At 41.6% G+C, this 19,086-nt stretch overlaps 1 long non-coding RNA gene across 1 annotated transcript; it reads right to left on the reverse strand.

Annotated features, from left to right (window-relative positions):
- Nucleotides 1–10,182: 10,182 nt before the first annotated feature.
- On the reverse strand, nucleotides 10,183–18,904 carry LOC132769178 (uncharacterized). The gene is made up of 3 exons (XR_009630808.2): nucleotides 18,700–18,904; nucleotides 14,729–14,814; nucleotides 10,183–12,741 (listed from the first exon to the last, which is right to left on the reverse strand). It is a non-coding gene; the product is annotated as an uncharacterized lncRNA (long non-coding RNA).
- Between the last annotated feature and the right edge of the window lie 182 nt (nucleotides 18,905–19,086).

Raw genomic sequence — 19,086 nt, forward strand, 5'->3', positions numbered from 1 at the left:
AGAATATGACTTACCCAGTATCACCTAATGGGTTACCATGTCTTAGCAGGGATTTGAACTGTAGTCTCCCATAATTCTAGTCCAATGCTCAAACCATTATAGCTTCTTCTCTATCTATATATGCTCACATATTCTTCTAAACTAGAATAATGAACAACATTTTGCAAAGATTAATGCTTGATATGCGAACAGTAAAACATTGTACTCCAGCTTGGCAAACATCTCCTTGTGAACACATCTCCCTGTGGGATGGACAAATCACCAAATATGAATTATGGAGATTTAATACATGTTGTATCTTGAATGCAGGAACATGATTGAACTCGCATTCTTATATGCAAGGGATCTTGTAGAACTTTTGAGACTAATATGACCATTCTATAATCCTTCACCATTGATTATGGTAGTCTGATGATCTTGCATTCTCCATGCCTGAATTAAATGTTCAAGCAGCATCCCATTATTGCATTTTGCTTCATTAGAACTGGGGAGAAGCATTTAAGTGACTTAAATATGCTATCGTCATCATTGCCATTGTTTGACAGAGTGGTAATACCTTTGTAGGTTGCAGAGTGCAGCAATTACCTGCAATTGCTTGATCTTCCGTAAGTGTTGGAATTAGGTTTCCTGGCCTTGCAATTACTGACAAAGCAGAAATTGAGTTTGGAATTAGGTGACATAATGCTGCAATTGTTGATGGTGCTGGAGTTTCCATAAGTTTCTTAGTTAAGTTACACTGTGCAGCAATTAGTAGCAGATTAGGACTTTTCCCAAGAGAATGAGGTTGTGCAGTATTTCTCTTTTAGTCAGGGCAGAGCTTGACCTGAATGGCTGTACTGGGGGAATGAGGGCACTGCCCACACGCTTTATTAGCTGTGACCATGGAAAGTGAAATGGAGTAAGGGAGTAAACCTTGAGGGTCTTTCATTCTGCACAAATAGATCACTATGACTCTATTTTAACTGGCATGGTTCCATATTATGGGGTTTTGAGACTTGCAGTTTGATGAAGAGTACTTACAATTCCCAGCCAGAGAGTTCTAGTGGGCAGGTTTATAGACACCTGGGGGGCGGGGGGGGGGGGTATAGTGCCCTCACATAGTTGCCATGAACGAAAGATTGAGAACCACTGCACTTAACTGTTATAGCACTTTTATTGCTATGGCAATATTTTATGGAATTATGGGATTTACAGTCTAGGGAGGGGTACTTAGAATACTCAGTCAGAAAGCTTGACCAAACTACACACCCCAGGATACCATAGGATGCAGCCATGGCAGTGGTATCATAGCGCTATAATGGTGTAGTGCAGTGGTCCTCAACATGTAGATCCCCAGGTGTTTTGGCCTACAACTCCCAGAAATTCCAACCAGTTTACCACCTGTTAGGATTTCTGGGAGTTGAAGGCCAAAACATCTGGGGACCCACAGGTTGAGAACCACTGGTCTAGTATGAACAAGTTCCAGTATTCCAGTGATCATAATGCCATGACAATTGAGTCCTGCTTATCTCATAATCATAGATTTCATAAGCTTGGGAGACTTTTGTTTTTATGGTTGATTGATTCTACTCAATTACACTGTGAAAGAAAACCTCACGTCAATAATCTCTCCCATGGGAAGCATTAAGTAGTGTGTTTTAAAAGCTAGGGATTAAATGGATTCTTAAGCAAAAGCATGCAACACGAAGGCTGTAACTGGGTGTTTAAATCAAGTGAATAAATCAATATCCCAACCATTTGGTTTCTCGGATCAGATTTGTCCCTAGCTTCTAATAATGGCACTTTCACTCACAAAAAGTAGCAACAGGTTTAATGGGCCATGAGGCCAGAGTTTCCAACTGAAGGCGAGAAAGGAGACAGAAGGAGGTTGTAAAGTTTCCCATAGTCCTTAGCAATCTAACATGAAGAGTTGCTAATTGCTTCAAGTCATTTTACAGGGATTTCAGGACCCCTATGGATACCGAACTAGGTGAATGCTGAAATCCCATTATATACAGTGGTGTGGTAAAATGGCATCCCTTATATAAAATGGTGAACAACTCAAACGAGTGCTGGAAAGAGTCTTGAGAATCTGTGAAATGGTGGGATGCTATACCAGGGTATGTCTACACCAATGTAGTGCTTGGCCGTTGGCAAAATCTGTCCCAATCTCCCACATCCACCTGTGTCTGCCAACTTGTGTACCTTCCTACAACTACTACAATTATTACTTTTCTTCCAGCTCCAGTGCTAGGAGTCAGTGTTCAGATCAACAAAAAATAGACGAGCCGTTGACCCAATTCTATATTAAGAAGCTTCCTGTGATCATGAAAACAGGGCTCAGTGCATGAATGCCTCTCATTCTGTGATGATGGGGTGAGAAAGTCAACCTTCCATAAACAGCATGTTCTTTGAAGTTGACACTTGTTGCTTTTCTTGTTATCACATATGCAGCAGAGCCAGAAAGACAATTAAACAGATCTGCCAGTGTCCATACTTAAAAATGGTATGTGCACACATGTCCTACCTTTCGGTCTTCAAAGAGTGAGCTCCTTGGAAGGCTATTTGCACTATCCACTATAACGTTTCTTTGGTTGTGTTGCAGTAGAAGAGTTCTCTGTCCAAAGAATCTAATGAACCATCTTGGAGATTAAGGTTGTCTGGGGAGACCCTGCTATCGGTCCCACCTTCTTCGCTTGTGACTGGTGGGGATGAGAGGCAAGGCTTTCTCAGTGGTGGCTTCTCAGTTGTGGAATGTGTGAGGGTTGGTAAATGTGAATAAGCAGAATAAGTAGTAGCTTTACCACAGTATTTAAACCATGGTATATCTTGCTGTATAATAAAATGTCACTCAGACTTGTAAAACAAGTAACAATATTTTTACTTTAGTTCAAAGGTTCAAACATGAATTCAGGCAGGAAACAGAGGAATAAGATAGTCTGTTTAAATAGTCTTTGAAATAAGCCTCGTGCCTTAAAATGATCAGTCCTTAAGATAGTTGGCAACCAGAACTTTCCCTTCACTGTCCAAAGTGAGAACAAATGGCAGAATGACAGAACCGTTGGTCTCAGCAGCCAGCCAGAGGTGGCAGCCAACTAGAACCCTGGCCCCTGGCACACTTAGCTAATCGGCTGCTGACACATCTCTCTCCAATTCACCCATCATATCTTTTTCAAATCTTCACAGGATTCCCTCCCTAGTAATATCAGGGCAGCCCCTTCCCTCCTAGTATTTAGAAAGAGAGTCAAAACCTGGCTCTGGGAGCAGATGTTTGAAAAATAGAGCAGTGCAAGAATGTTAGCATGGAATATGTGCAATTTGACTACGGATTGGCCTATAGACTATGCCTCTGCATGACGTGATTCATTGAAATGTATTTTTATTGTGCTCATTACATTTTAATTTTTAACTTCTATTTTAACTGATGTGTGTTTTAAGGCACCATGGAGGTGTGATTGTAAGCCACCTTGAGTCCCCCTAGGGGTACAGAAAGGCAGGCTATAAACAAGGTAAATAAACGATGGTTGTGGTGGTGATAGTGGTGTGCCTTCTTGTGGTCCCCAAGCTATGGTTTCTATTACCTTTTCTTAAACACCAAATCTAAAGCTTCCATAGGATGAAAATATGACAGTTAAAATGGAATCATTGCACTATAATGGTTTAGTGTGAAAGGGTCCTGGTAATCTGACCACCTAATTAGAAGATCCACACAGTCAAAGACTTTAGAATAGTCAATGAAGCAGAAATAGATGTTTTTCTGAAACTCCCTGCCTTTCTCCATTATCCAGCGGATATTGGCAATCTGGTCTCTCGTTCCTCTGCCTTTTCTAAACCCAGCTTGAACATCTGGCAACTCTCGCTCCACGTATTGCTGGAGTCTTCCTTGCAGGATCTTGAGCATTACCTTACTGGCATGAGAAATAAGGGCCACTGTACGGAAGTTGGAGCAGTCTTTCACATTTCCCTTTTTTGGTATGGGGATATAAGTTGATTATTTCCAGTTTGATAACCATTCTTGTGTTTTCCATATTTGCTGGCATATGGCATGCATCACCTTGACAGCATCATCTTTTAAGATTTTAAACAGTTCAGCTGGGATCCCGTCGTCTCCTGCTGCCTTGTTGTTAGCAATGCTTCTTAAGGCCCATTCAACTTCACTCCTCAGGATGTCTGGTTCTAATTCATTCACCACACTGTCAAAACTATCCTCGATATTATGTGTGGATATCCTGTGTGGATCATAATAAATTGTGGCAAGTTCTTGGTGGGATGGGCATACCAAGCCACCTTGTCTCTCTCCTGAGGAATCTGCAGAAGGACCAAGAAGCAACAGTCAGAACTGACCACGGAACAACAGACTGGTTCAAGATTGGGAAAGGCGTATGGCAAGGCTGCATACTCTCACCCAACCTTTTTAACTTGTATGCAGAACACATCATCTGATGTGCGGGGCTTGATGAATGCAAGGCTGGAGTGAAAATTGCTGGAAGAAACATTAACAACCTCAGATATGCAGATGACACCACTCTGATGGCCGAAAGCGAGGAGGAGCTGAGGAGCCTTCTAATCAAGGTGAAAGAAGAAAGCGCAAAAGCCAGGTTGCAGCTAAAACCCAAGATTATGGCAACAAGAATGATTGACAACTGGAAAATAGAGGGAGAAAATGTGGAGGCCGTGACAGACTTTGTATTTCTAGGCGCAAAGATTACTGCAGACTGTAGCCAGGAAATCAGAAGACGCTTACTTCTTGGGAGGAGAGCAATGTCCATTCTCGATAAAATAGTAAAGAGTAGAGACATCAGACTGGCAACAAAGATCTGCCTAGTCAAAGCCATGGTATTCCCTGTAGTCACCTACGGATGTGAGAGCTGGACCTTAGGGAAGGCTGAGCGAAGGAAGATCGATGCTTTTGAGCTGTGGTGTTGGAGGAAAGTTCTGAGAGTGCCTTGGACTGCGAGAAGATCCAACCAGTCCATCCTCCAGGAAATAAAGCCCGGCTGCTCACTGGAGGGAAGGATACTAGAGACAAAGTTGAAGTACTTTGGCCACATCATGAGGAGACAGCAAAGCCTAGAGAAGACAATTATGCTGGGGAAAGTGGAAGGCAAAAGGAAGAGGGGCCGACCAAGGGCAAGATGGATGGATGGCATCCTTGAAGTGACTGGACTGACCTTGAAGGAGCTGGGGGTGGTGATGGCCGACAGGGAGCTCTGGCGTGGGCTGGTCCATGAGGTCACGAAGAGTCGGAGACGACTGAACGAATGAACAACAACAACAATTAGAAGATTCCCAATAACTCAAATCCACATACAGGGCCGTCTCAAATCTCCAGAGATCAGCAGTGCAGCACAAGGGATACAACTAGTAGACATGAACTCTAAAACTAGACTTCCTCGATCTGGTATCCTCCAAATGTTTTGGACTACAACTCCCATTATCCCCAGGATAATTCTGTCAAAACAGAATGACAGTGTGCTGTTTTGGAATATCTGATGGCAACCAATTTCAACAGGGGATCAAACAAATCTGTGGAGGAGAAGGCTGTCATTGGCAAATCGTAATGGATATATGTTCCTTCATACTTGCACATGCACACACACAGAGCCAAAGTGGGTTTTCTGGAGATGGTGGAGGTGATGATGATTTATGTTCTATCCCCCCCCCCCCCAAATTGGACTTATGGTAGCTAATAGAATTCATCATCTTGAGAACAAGGATGTGGAGAAAGGTATTTATGGGATATTCTCTCTTGTGCGACAGATAATTTGGAGGAGGAGAAAGCTGTCATTTGCTGCTCTGCCTCAGGCAGCAAATTGCCTCACAACCTCTGAGTATGCCTGCCATAGATGCAGGTGAAATGTCAGGAGAGAATGCTTCTAGAACACGGCCATATAGTCCGAAAAACCTACAACAACTCACTGTCTTGGGAATGCCTAAGAGGAAGAATGGATTTTAGTCACTAGAGAAACAGGAAGAGGATTGCATTCTTATCCTACTCAGGGGCTTTTTGTCACCATTGCGGAGACAGAATCCTGATTCTGTGAGTATGATTCAGTAGATCTCATCTTCTTAAGCCACAAAACAAAAATTAGAGAGAAAAACAATAAATAGATACACTCTTTTGTGAGACTGTTGCAAATTTTATCCTTGAGATCCTTGAGATAATTTCAATATGTTTTCTTTTTATCTGTGACTTCCTTTTGTTGTATACACCTATGTTGTATGCCAATTCCATAGTTGTATGCCAGTAAAGTGTGTGTGTAAATAGATATTGTACAGCTAGAGTGCTGTGGACTGTGCCAAAGCTGTTGCATAACAGCAACCCATTTTAATTAAATATGTCCATGAAGACATGTGGGCAGAAAAAAATGCTGTTAACTCTGCAATCATCCTGTCCATGGTCTATCCCCAGTGCATATATTTTCCTATTGTTTCATTTGAACCAAATGTGAATGTTTTCCACAGAGGGTGCAGGGAGAATAAGCAATTGGGAATGTTATTTTGGGGTTTGTGTAGTATCTGCATCTGACTGTGTTTGCACAAGGCCAGATCTATCTCAGAAGGTCTCTCCACATGCAACTGTAGCACAAAGAGAATTTCCCACTGTCCAAAATGTTATTACTTCTATCCTAATCCTCAGGATTATCTCAAACTATTAGCTGTCCCCAAATAGGTCCATATTAAAACAATCCTATATAAATAGTCAAACGGGGTAATCACGTTAGATGTTGCCCAAGCCATTCAAGATCAATCACTTTGCAGTGTAACAATCTAATCCTAAAGATCCTACACTCCCTTTCATAGAAAAACCTGAGAACTGAAAGATTTCCCTCAAGTCAATTGGAATGTATTCAGCCTGGTCTATTTTTCTGGCTGTTGCCATATCAGCAGGCCATCCCCTTCACTCTCAAACCAAAATACTGAATTGTCATGCCAATGTCCCATATGTCCAGATGTTAATGTAATTGGTGCAGAAGATGTGCCTTTTGACCTAATCAACCACCTGTGGATTTTGCACAGAATGTGTTTCCAGTTAACAACATATTATTCTAGGAATTCAAGATCATCTGGGGAGGCCCTGCTCTCGATTCTGCCTCCCTCACAAGCCGGTCTGGTGGGGACGAGAGACAGGGCCTTCTCAGTGGTGGCCCCTTGGCTGTGGAACTCCCTCCCTAGGAATATTAGATTGGCTTCCTCCCTTTTGACCTTCTCAAAAAGAGAAAAAACTTGGCCTTTTGAACAAGCGTTTGGAAATGCAGCGGAATAAATAATTATGAAATAGGAAGAATGAACACGGAATGGCTAGACAATGCTGTTGGATAATGATTTTAACAGGACAACACTGGTAATTATATGTTTTTAATGGTTTTACATGGTGTTTATAATATTAGGTTGGATGTTTTTAACTTTATTTTTATGAGTGTATGGCATCAAATTCTGCCAATTCTATAAGCCGCCTTGTGTCTCCGTAAGGCTGAGAAAGCTGGGTTACAAAAGCCAAAAATAAATAAATAAATAAATAAATTCTGTGCAATAAACAGCTATGCAGTAAATAATATTTCTATGTAAAAATATTATTTTCATTATAGAAAATAACATAATTTTTTTTGCAAAATGCAGCTCTATTCAAAATTTATGTTGAATATACCTCAAACTGCAAAGATTCTTGTTGGTTCAGAATCTTATCCTCACACTTTCACAATATTCTGAGAAGCCTGTTCTTTGACTATTTTGCAATTACTTTTGAATTTACCTTACAGCAAGAGAGATTGTGTGCATTTTCCTTTATCCTATTATTATTTGAAATGCAACAAGATTAGTACACAGAAAACAAGATCACTCTGCTGGTTGTTGTATTGGATCACACATTGGACACTTCCCAAGTATTGGCGAATAATGTGTGCAGATCCCAGTAGGGTGGCCATGTTTTTTTCTTTGTCAATTTGGCTCTCATTTTTCATTATTATTATTATTATTATTATTATTATTATTATTATTATTATCTGCTTTTTTCTTTCCACAAAGAGATTCATGCCACAATTACCACTTATCTTGAAGGAGGATAATGATGGTGTTCTCTAGGATTTAAACTAGCAAAAAACAACCAAAATGGATTAAAGGAGAAAAGAAGAACACATTACTATAGTTCTTTGCATCTGTTATTAAATTTTAGTTAGTTTTTAAAAAAGGGTTGCTGTTGTTTACCTTCAAGTTGGAGTTTTCTGAGGCTAAGAGTGTATTGCCCAGTGGGTTTTCATGACTGAGTAGGAATTCAGACTGTTCTCGAGTCTTCGTCCAACATTCAAACCACTAGCCATGCTGGACCACTGCTTTAAAATGGTACTGCAGATCAAGGCATCTGATAAAGGTAATCCGTTTGCACTCTGCCTACCTGTGCTAAACAAATTTGTGGATTCTGCTGTACCAATGAATAGATGTCAGGAACAATCCAATACAGATGGGTCTAAAAATAAGCCCCAATCTATTATTCGCATACCAGTAGACAGGTGTGGAGTAAAATCCTAGTTTCCCAGAGCCCTAGTCCATCACTCAGTTACTACACCATGCTAAATCTCAAGTACTATATATGCACAATGATTTCTTTGTGTTCCCAAATAATCATTTATTTTAATACCAGATTGTAGGATGGCTATTTCCATACAACATACACACTAACAGCATTCCATTACTCCTACCACTAAAGTAAATAGAGTTGGTCTGGAGGTGGTCTACAGAGCAATACCTATTTTGCCTGATGTAAGACTCCTTCTGTGTCACGACTCTCCTGTCATTCAGCATTGTGGGAACTGCTCAGCCAGACTCCATGTAAACCAAGTCATGACAGGCTGTCAGGCCTCCTCAACTTTTCCTCCTATGAACCCAAATTAGAGCAAGCTGTCAGCTTGGTGTTGTGTTTGGCTCCGTGTGGAAGACTCTGGTTCATTTCTCTTCAGGGAAGTATTACTTCATCTAGCTGTGTACAGATAATGAACATTTAGGAACAACACAAGCATTTTGTGAGCAATTTGATCTTTTTAATGTTTCGAGCATGTTGTTCTTTCGAGGAACTATGCTTAGGGTCACAACTGAGCCACAGGCTGAGGTACAAATGTGTGTGAAATGATTCTTTTTGAAATGGATTCCATTGCTGGTTGCCAAAGAAAGGGTCTTGATTCTTGACTTGAGCATCCTAAGCTAATGTAGCAGCCAACCTTTTGGGCAAATGTGTCTTCTCAGCAACTATGAAACAGTGCCACTATAAAGCATGGCAATTTCTGCACCCCATTTCAGTGCCCTCCAATGCCAAGAAGGCAGCAGTCAAACAAATGAGAGACAACCAAGCCACCACCAAGAAGGCCCTGTCTCTCATCCTCGCAAGGCATATCTGCAATGAAGGTGGGATCGAGATCAAGGTCTCCCCAGAGCATCTTAAATTTCTAGTTAGTTCATAGGAAGAGATTAGTTTGGACAGGTAGGCTGGGCCGGAACTGTTTAGGGCAGTGGTTCTCAACCTGTGGGTCCCCAGGTGTTTTGGCCTATAACTTCCAGAAATCCCAGCCAGTTTGCCAGCTGTTAGGATTTCTGGGAGGTGAAGGCCAAAACATCTGGCGACCCACAGGTTGAGAACCACTGGTATAGGGCTTTATAGGCTAAAGCCAGCACATTGAATTGTGCTTGGTAGCAAACTGGCAGCCAGTGGAGCTGGCGCAATAGAGGAGTTGTGTGTTCCCTGAGCACTTTTCCTCTTAGCAACCTGGCTGCCACCCGCTGGACCATTTGAAGCTTCTGAACAGTCTTCAAAGGCAAACCCACGTAGAGTGCATTGCAGTAGTCTATATGGGATGTAACCAGAACGTGGACTACCGAGCCAAGTCAGACTTCCCAAGGTATGGGCACAGCCAGGCCCGTAGCCAGGATTTCGTTTAGGGGGGGCTGAATTTTTTTCAGGGGGGGTTCGGGGGGGCTAAGTTTCGGGGGGGGGGCTGAGTCTGAGTGAAAGAGGGTCTACCCTAGCCAACCTTTTGTATCATTACCCCAATACCCCCATGCATATGGGATATATTGAGTATGGTGATCAGATCATGATATGAATAAACATAACAGTTTAAATAATGCACCAGTAAGGCCTTTTCGCGAACCACCATGAGAATTTCGGGGGGGGGGGGGGTGAAGCCCCTCAAGCCCCCCCCCCCCCCCCCCGGCTACATGCCTGGGCACAGCTGGCGCACAAGCTTTAATTGTGCAAATGCTACCCTGGTCACCGCCAGTCCATATCAAACAAAACACAAGGATGCTCTGTGCCCCAGGGAAGCTCCAAGTTTCTTTTGATTCTGTTCATACCCATCAGCTAAAATGGTTGCTTCCCTGTTCCACACTTGTGTCATCCATTGTGCAGAACAGCCAGTAATGGCCAGAAGCTGCAATCTGTGTACTAGCTGCCTGTTAGTAGAAGTGCCAGGCGAACACATATTCACTTTTACTGTACAGGATCTGAACCTGACTGTAACCCCCTCCCATTTTGCAGAAACTGTTGATAAGATCCATGCTATATCTTTGCTGATCAGTTGCATTTAAAAATATCTATTATTCACACAAATTTTCTGAAAGACAAGACTAGCTACACTCTTTCACTATGCCCATTTGTGAGGGAATATTGGGCCAAAGTAATACAGATGTAGAAAAATCATTAAGGTTGTCATATGTGTTGTGCAGTGTTGGAATAATCAACTTTTTTGTTCAGATTTTTTAAAAGACGAGGAAACAGGCATTTTACATTAAATCTTAGCACAGTATACGGTGTTCCTTTTCTCTTCCAGTAAAGGGTGCGACAATGGAAACTTTACTGAGAGTAGCAGACTGCATGTTTTCATAGGCCCACACTAGGGGAAGTCTGAATGGAACAGATCCCAGACAGCTGTTAAGAAAATACTCACAGAGGGAGTGTAAAAGGGAAGTGAAGCAATGCTGAACTTCATCCAAACAACCCGCACTGCAAAATTATTACATTAACCCTTTTAGTAGTCCATCTGCTTATATGACCCATTTATGGAGGCAGCGTGGGTGATTAAGATGGCTCTTGGCCATGCCACAAGAAAGTACGGAAAAAGCACTTACAGACCCAGCAGGGCATAATGTGGGAAGCAGGATTTAAAGTGATACCTATTCATTCTCTCTTCCACCCCTCCCCCCCGCCTCATTTAAACTGCAGAGTGCATAATTATTAGCATTGGAAACAAGACTGTTGCAGAAGTCATAGCAAGTGGGCACCAGCATGCAAGCTAATACAGATTTTTCCCTGGTTAAAATTCCTGGGAGTGAGATCTTATGTAAATGCTAAGGAAGGAAACATCAACTCATAAGATTAGATGTTGTTGTTATTTGTTCAGTTGCTTCCAACTCTTTGTGACCAAGGATAAGCCCACGCCAGAGCTCCCTGTCGGCCATCACCACCCCAAGCTCCTTCAGAGTCAAGCCAGTCACTTCAAGGATACCATTCACTCAGCTTGCCCTTGGTTGGCCCCTCTTTCTTTTTCCTTCCATTTTCCCCAGCATCATTGTCTTCTCTAAACTTTCCTGTCTTCTCATGATGTGGCCAAAGTACTTCATCTTTGTATCTATTATCCTTCCCTCTAGTGAGCAGCCGGGCTTTATTTCCTGAATTATGGACTGGTTGGATGTGACACCAAATCAGTTGAGAGGAAATAAAGTAACAGACGATTGATAACCGGCCCAAACAGATGGTGGTCATTCAGAAATAGTAACATCACTTGGAATCCTTGGGCAGCTGCTACTAAAGGAACTCCAGATGCTGTTGGATCTCAACGTCCAACATAGCCAAGAGCAAGAGAGCTGAAGTCCAGCATCTGGAGCCTCCTTGGTTGAGAAGAACCACTCCTAAGAGAGCCAGAGAGTCCAATTCTAGGACTCCTTTCAAAGACAATTTTAACCCAATACACTGAGCAGTTGGGTCTAGCTACCATTTTAACCATCCCAATGTTACTTTAAATTAAAATGATTATTTGGGGCCCTGGAGTAACAATTCCACATAAACAGACTATACCCCATCAACTAAGAAATAACTCACCAGAGAGCACTTTGTCCAAGATGCTCCTGAAACCATAAACCATTGCTGGTAAACTGCTTGCCTAGATGATTATTCACACAATACCCTACCTGTTCATAAACACACAAAAAGTGAGTGAGTCTTTTCCCAGTTGCTCCATCACAGCTCTAGCTATATTTGTTTTGGCTTCTATGGGATTAAACTGAGCCTATCATACTTTGTCCAAATTGAGAGATGACATATCTCATTAGAAAGACTACAGTGCTTGGGAAAAGAGGAGGCAGTTGGAAAAGAGGAAGAATGTCTTGGGTTTGATTAAACTTAATCAAGGAAGCCATAACACTCAGCTTAGAAGACTTGAGTAGAGATGGTGACAGGGTTTCTTGGAAATTTCTCATACGGTCACAATTCATTGGAAGTGACTTAATGGCATTTGAAAACAACATAATAATCCCACCACTAGGAAAGCACCCACTTCAGAGTTAATAAAAAAGTTGCACTTTGTCCATTACCAGAGCCCTATCAGTTCACATTGACAGCCCCAGTGGTGAAGTGCCAATTATAATTAGCAAATATAGCAATAATTATTGCTATAGTTCCAGAAAGGGGCCAAGTATGAGAACTGAGAATAACAAACTGTGGGAGAGTTGTCTTGGCTTCCAACTTGCAGAACCCCTCAGTCAGTATGGCCGTAGGTCCTACAACAGACAAAGCATAAACAAAAAAATTATGTTTCAGAAATCAGAGGTTATCCTTATACTAAACTAAGATGCCCACCATCTGCTTTTAATTCTCACAATGTATATGCATTTAATTTATGGCAATCTCATGAATTTCATAGGTTTTTCTTCTCCAGGAATATTCAATGGTGACTTTGCCAGTTCCCTCTGAAATACAGCTACAGCACCCATCCAACTACTAACCAGAGCTGACCACGCTGATTCCAAAATGACATAGGCTCTGGTGTCTTTAGGAGATTAAGGCTATTCTTTAAGGTTTTACATGCCTCCAATTCTTTTTCATAGGAATGAGAAAGAAAGTGAGACACATGGAGATTAAAAATAGATTTCTTCAAATTGACTCTATGTACATATAGAACAAAGAAGGGAATCCGAGAATGTCAGTTTCTGCTATAATTGCCAGGCAGTGTACTGTTGCCAAGGTAAGAATCACATGATCCTGGTTTCAAATCTGTTTTGCCTATAGCCCATAAGCATTCTTGGATCCATCAGGTGGGAAGTTATTATTTTTATGAAAAACATTAGATCTCCTGAACGGATTGGAGAAGCTGCTCTTCTTTCAATCAGTTGTGAATTCAACTTAAAAATATATTGAAAAAACAGCACACATTTGTGCTACTTTAGAAGTCATGAATAGCAAAGAACACACAAGACTAGAATCTGGAAAGAAAAAAAAAACCCGTAGGCCTGGTGTTACAGATTCACAGCAGTACTTGTAAGAACAGGAACAGAGCTATTTGCATAGGGCGTCTGACCTTCTGCCCATCACCATCACCAATATAGTCCTGCATACTTTTTTCCAAAATACTTATGAATTGACCACAATATTACTTGAAATTAAACTCCCAGACAGGAAGGAAAGTGGGCACTGCATAAAGACTGCTTTTCCCCACACTATATGAGTATGTTTTAACATGTTCCATGCCCATAACAGCCAAAAAAAATCTCTCCGCTTCAGCTTTCTGGCATATGTTTCTCCCCAAGGGACCAATCTGAGTAAAAAGAGCTGTTACTAAAAACTTCAGTGAGGTCATATGTTTGGCAAACCTAATGGCAACAAATTAAACTGCTTTTTTTAGGAACTTGGCTTGGCCATTGCTTCAGCGTTCCAAACAGAATCCTTAACCCTTTCTCACATCCTCTGACACTACAGATGCAGAAAGCGAATTCCTCATATGAGCAATTCTCTTTGTTGGATCTCTTTCTCTGGATTCTGTAGCATACCCTTCCTTAGTTACCTATTGTGCCGCTTCCCAAACTAGGAATTTTGCGAGATGATGAATACAGATGCTTCATTCTCTGGAAAAAGCATTCAATGTAATGAGTAAAACTGTATTTATTGCCTCCTTCTCATAATACAACAGGAATATGATACTGAAATTTAGACACATCAATAAGGACATAAACACAATGGTTGGAATCCTGTTGGGGATTTACAAATATAATAAATGCTATAGTTACATTGCTACACAGTGAATATCATTCCAATATTTACAGAGCAACGGCTGCTGTGATTGATGAGGATCTGTTCCCCTATTGATAGGGAAGCAGCTGATATCCCTGCTCTCTCATGTGAGGGATCCCCATTGCGACAGATAGAAGCAGGGTTCCTGTTACAACCCCACTAGCAGCAGTGATCACGCATGTGAGAGTTGGCGAGAATGGCAGACAGCTGCTTTGGGAAATACAGGAGAACAGACCACCATCATTTGCAGCAGCTGCTTCTTGGTAAGGGAGTTGGGGGACTTGCGCAGTTCCTATGGAGTTCATAAACTAGGAACTACATAAGGACTGTGAATATGAAGCAGTTACAAGTGCTTAACTCCAGATTATGTATTTATTACTGCCTAACAAGATTCTGGCCAAAGTGTTTTTGTCCACAAGTTGGACTTGTGTCCTGAACTCCCCCAACCCTTAATTTATTTCAGAATTATATTAGTGATACCTGTTAATGGCTGCAGAGTATAGAGATATTGATCAGACCATCTCTTCAACAGGAAATTGGAGAGAACATATCGGAAACAGGGCCCTCTGAATAAAGAGAGATTAAGTTAAGACCCAAATCCACAATTATTTTTTCAAGGTGGAACATTTTGAAAAGGGAATCAAAGGTATCAGGCCATCAGCTTGATTGTTATATACCAAAAGGAATTTAACAGAACTTTGCTGCTACAGCTGCCACTTCATCAAACCTTTTGTGTCATTACATTGTCAATTTAAGGGGCCAGACTGCATTCCTCAGTAAGACTGAATTTGCCTCGGGGGACTCCGGTTGGCAACTTGCAGGCAAAAATCTTTTTTTCTTTAGAGATACTTTTACTTCTAAACCCACAGCTGCTCCTGTACTTACTTCCCACACAATTCTCCTTCAATTCATCATAAGTCTTTCGAACAAACATTTGGCTTCAATGGGAGTTCCAGTGAATCTCTCTATAATGAACTGAGCAAAACTCCTTTACATAAGAAGTGGTCATCTTTGGAATGCAGGAGTCAGCTCTATTTCTCTTGACCAAACTGTAAGGCTGCATCCTCCTTCCCCTCCCACAAAAATCTGGTGGCAAAATCAAACCATTTGTTGGCTAACCACTAAATTCCATTAAAACAATGAGTAAATGCTCATTTAAAGGAATTTCCCAGTGCAGCTGAATGTTAGGGACAAGCCTACACACACAACCACGTTAAAACAAGCGTACCCTTGTTTCAAAGGTGAATTTTGCTGTCAAATTTAAGCAGAATTGTTTAGATGGGGGTTTGCCATCAAGCATATCATGTAACATCAGCTCAAAGATAGGGTGTTTTGCATACTTGCTTGCAACTGAACTGAATTTGGTGGGACTGGCTTCTGACTGCGGAGTAGATTGGGGTGCAAGTCATGTAAATGTGCTTTACTTTCAATTGAAAATTCACTGCTTTAAACCAAGCTAATATTCTTCAGGTGGCATCATAAAACAGCAGCGTCCAATGCTGGAAGCCAATATAGTGTAGTGCCACCTTCATTAACCTAGTAACTATCCGATGTGCTCAGATGCAACTCCCATCGTTTCCAGATAGTATTACAGTCTAACACATCTGAAAAGGACTCCAGTCTAGCTGCGCTTACAAATTCTGTAACATTGAGGGTAGATGGCCACATACAGTGGTTATATAGTAAGCTCCTCAGGAAAGGCTGAGATGTCAAAAACAAAAAAAAAAAAACAAAAAAAAAAAAGAAAAGAAAGAAAAAAAGAAAGAAAAAGAAAAAAATTGATTTAATGCAGCACAGTGTATCACAACACCAATAATGCAATGAGACTTTGTTTCTCTCTCCTCCCACTGTCCCAATGCCAGAATCTGCTTTAGGGGGTAACCTAATATTTGAGATACATAGGAAGCTGTTGAGAGATTAATACACCCAATTCCTTTGACAGAAGCACTTCTGCCAGTGAAATGAAAATACTGGATCCAACACATGAAATACATGAAAACATATCATGTAAAGTGATGACAAAAGAAAAAGGGAAAGTCACTTAGACTGTTTGCCCATTCTGGTATTCGCTGCAGTTTGGTTCCAGGCCCCCTCCCCCATAGAAATCAAAATCCAAGGAAGCTCCATGGTATAGCAAAGTGATGTCCAGTATATAAAATAGTCAACAACTCAAACAAGTGCCAGAAAGAGTCTTACAATCTTTTTTTTCCCTGTGTCAGAAGCTACTTGAGAAACTGCAAGTCTCTTCTGGTGTGAGAGAATTGGCCATCTGCAAGGACGTTGCCCAGGGGATGCCCAAATGTTTTACCATCCTGTGGGAGGCTTCACTGCAAGAGAAGCTTGAGCTGACAGATCAGAGCTCACCCCATCGTGCAGATTCCAACCGCTGACCTTTAGGTCAGCAATTCAGCCGGCACAAGGGTTCAGCCGGCACCTGGTGAGATTAGACAAGCCCCCACTTTAGTAGCCTTCAAGAAAAAAAAAATGAAAACCTGACTCTTCTGATGTGCCTTTGTAGAGTGACCATTTATCCCATTTCTGTTTGTTCATCTATAGTGTTGCCCCTATGATGCACTTTCCCCTGTCCTAAACTGAAAGCCTAACCCCACTGATCATCCTTTTTGGGCTCCTCTCCATTATACTTTTTCTATTCCTACCTCATCCACGGTTTTATCATTTTACCTCATCCATTTGGCCTGCCCATTGTGCTTGATTTTATATGTATTTTATTCTGATGCAATTTTTGTTGTCTGCATTTTCTATTTTATTTTGCTGTATTGTATCTTTGGGCTTGGCCTCATGTTAGCCGTCCCAAGTCCCCTTCGGGGAGATGGTGGCAGGGTATAAATAAAGCTTATTATTATTATATTATTATTAACCGATTGCACCACTGCGACAAGAAATGGCAAGAAGGCTACAGCAGAGTATGCCTATACATTGCTCAGCATGACCAAACCAAAATTTACTTTTGGTATTGTTTAATAAATGTTTTTGAACCTTAGTTGGTTGAATCCATGGATGTAGAACACATGAATATGTAAGGCTGACCATAGAGAGAGAGAGCAGGCACCTTTGCCACAGTGTCCTTCTGCACCTTTGCCATGAGGAGATGCTGAGTTGTACCCCCACCTGGACCTCATGTATTTACCAGTTTCCTCTTTGATCATTTTCCATAACAAATAGAGCTCCCAGGCAAGATCTCTCCCCTGCCCAAAAAACCCCTGCCTACACAGACAAAGCATGGAAGAATTCTTCTCTCCCATGTTTCATGTCAAGCCAAGATGCAAAATAACCTGCGGCTCTTAACAGACACTCTGAGATGGACAAAATATACAGTCTGACAGAAAGCGATAATAATCTTTTCTAGAACTGGAAAATTAAGGGAAATACATATTTTTATACCCAGATGGAAATAATAAGCTGTAAGGTTTTTGTAAAATATAGGTTGGTTCAGACTTCCGTGGAAAAGTGGAGTGGGGAGTAAAGAAACCCAGTTCTATTCAAAGAGGTTTGAATTTCTTTATTCCAGGAAAGGGTTTGGGGGTTAGGATAAAAATTACTACAGCAGGGCAGGAAAGTCCTTGATGATGAAAGGGCAGGCAAATTTCAGCAGCTAAGCAAGGACAAATAGCACTCCACTTCCCTGATGCCTTTAAATACATGCTGTGAGAGTAGCATCACACAATTGGGAGTCTCAGGAGGCAACTCCACAATGACAGAGCTGTAGAATTTGAAGGAATGCCAACAATCTCAAGTCCAACCATGTAGAAGCACCTAGTATATCTGCTGAGTGAGAAAATCCACAGCTAAAAAGCTTTCCTGATGAACATCCAGCGTGTGCTGGAAAAATTTCAATGTGGTGCGTTTCTATGCCAGTTTTGCCTTAGCTTTCAGCAAGAGGGGCCCTGATATAGGAAGGAGACAAGTCAGTCACATTTTCCACGTGAACCAGAACCTTTGAGGCTTTTGGTTGCCTGAAAAGAAGTGCACTTCATTCACACCACAAAAGAAGTATCCCTCACTATAAGGTCCCAAAGCCAAGGAATAAAGGAGTGTAGCTAAACCAAGACAAATCTATCAACATGCATCCAAATCTAGCACAGACCATGCTTACACATGCATGCCAAAATAAGGCTGTTTAAAAGTAACTAAGGGGCCTTGGTTGCGCAGTGGGTGAAACTGCTAAGCTGCAGAACTTGCTGACTGGAAGGTTGACGGTTCAAATCCACAAATGGGGTGAGCTCCCATTGTTAGCCCCAGCTTCTGCCAACCTAGCAGTTTGAAACATGCAAATGTGAGTAGATCAGTAGGTACCGCTTCAGCAGAAAGATCACGGCACTCCATGCAGTCATTCTGGCCATGGACAAGACTGATTTAGAAAGGAGATTAGCACCACCCCCCAGAGTCGGACACAACTAGACTTAATGTCAAGGGGAAACCTTCATCTTTACCTTAAGATGAAGACAGATCTGACATGCCGTTGTGCTTCACCTTAAAAGCCAACTTTGCTCTTTTTAGCTCCCACATACTGAAAGGTCTTATATACCAGAGCTCTTTGTGCAAGTAGCAGCCAGATTTTAAGATGTTCTTCTGGCAGTTGATACTTCAAGAAGGATCTCCCAAAAAGTGTGAGTCACATTCCTTCCTGGAATGTTTGCAGCACATTTGGAAGGGAGATGTCCGCCCCATCTGAAAGGAAACTCCCACAGTGTCCTTCTGCATATGTACACAACATTTCAATGAATCTACTCCCCCAGGTTTTAGAAACTTGTTCTCCTCAAAGTGAAGGCATCTAATTCTCAGTGGAACGTATCTGAGAAGCAAAGTTTCAAATGCAC

This window comes from Anolis sagrei, chromosome 2 (genome assembly GCF_037176765.1).
Source record: "Anolis sagrei isolate rAnoSag1 chromosome 2, rAnoSag1.mat, whole genome shotgun sequence".
Classification (NCBI taxonomy): Eukaryota; Metazoa; Chordata; class Lepidosauria; order Squamata; family Dactyloidae; genus Anolis; species Anolis sagrei.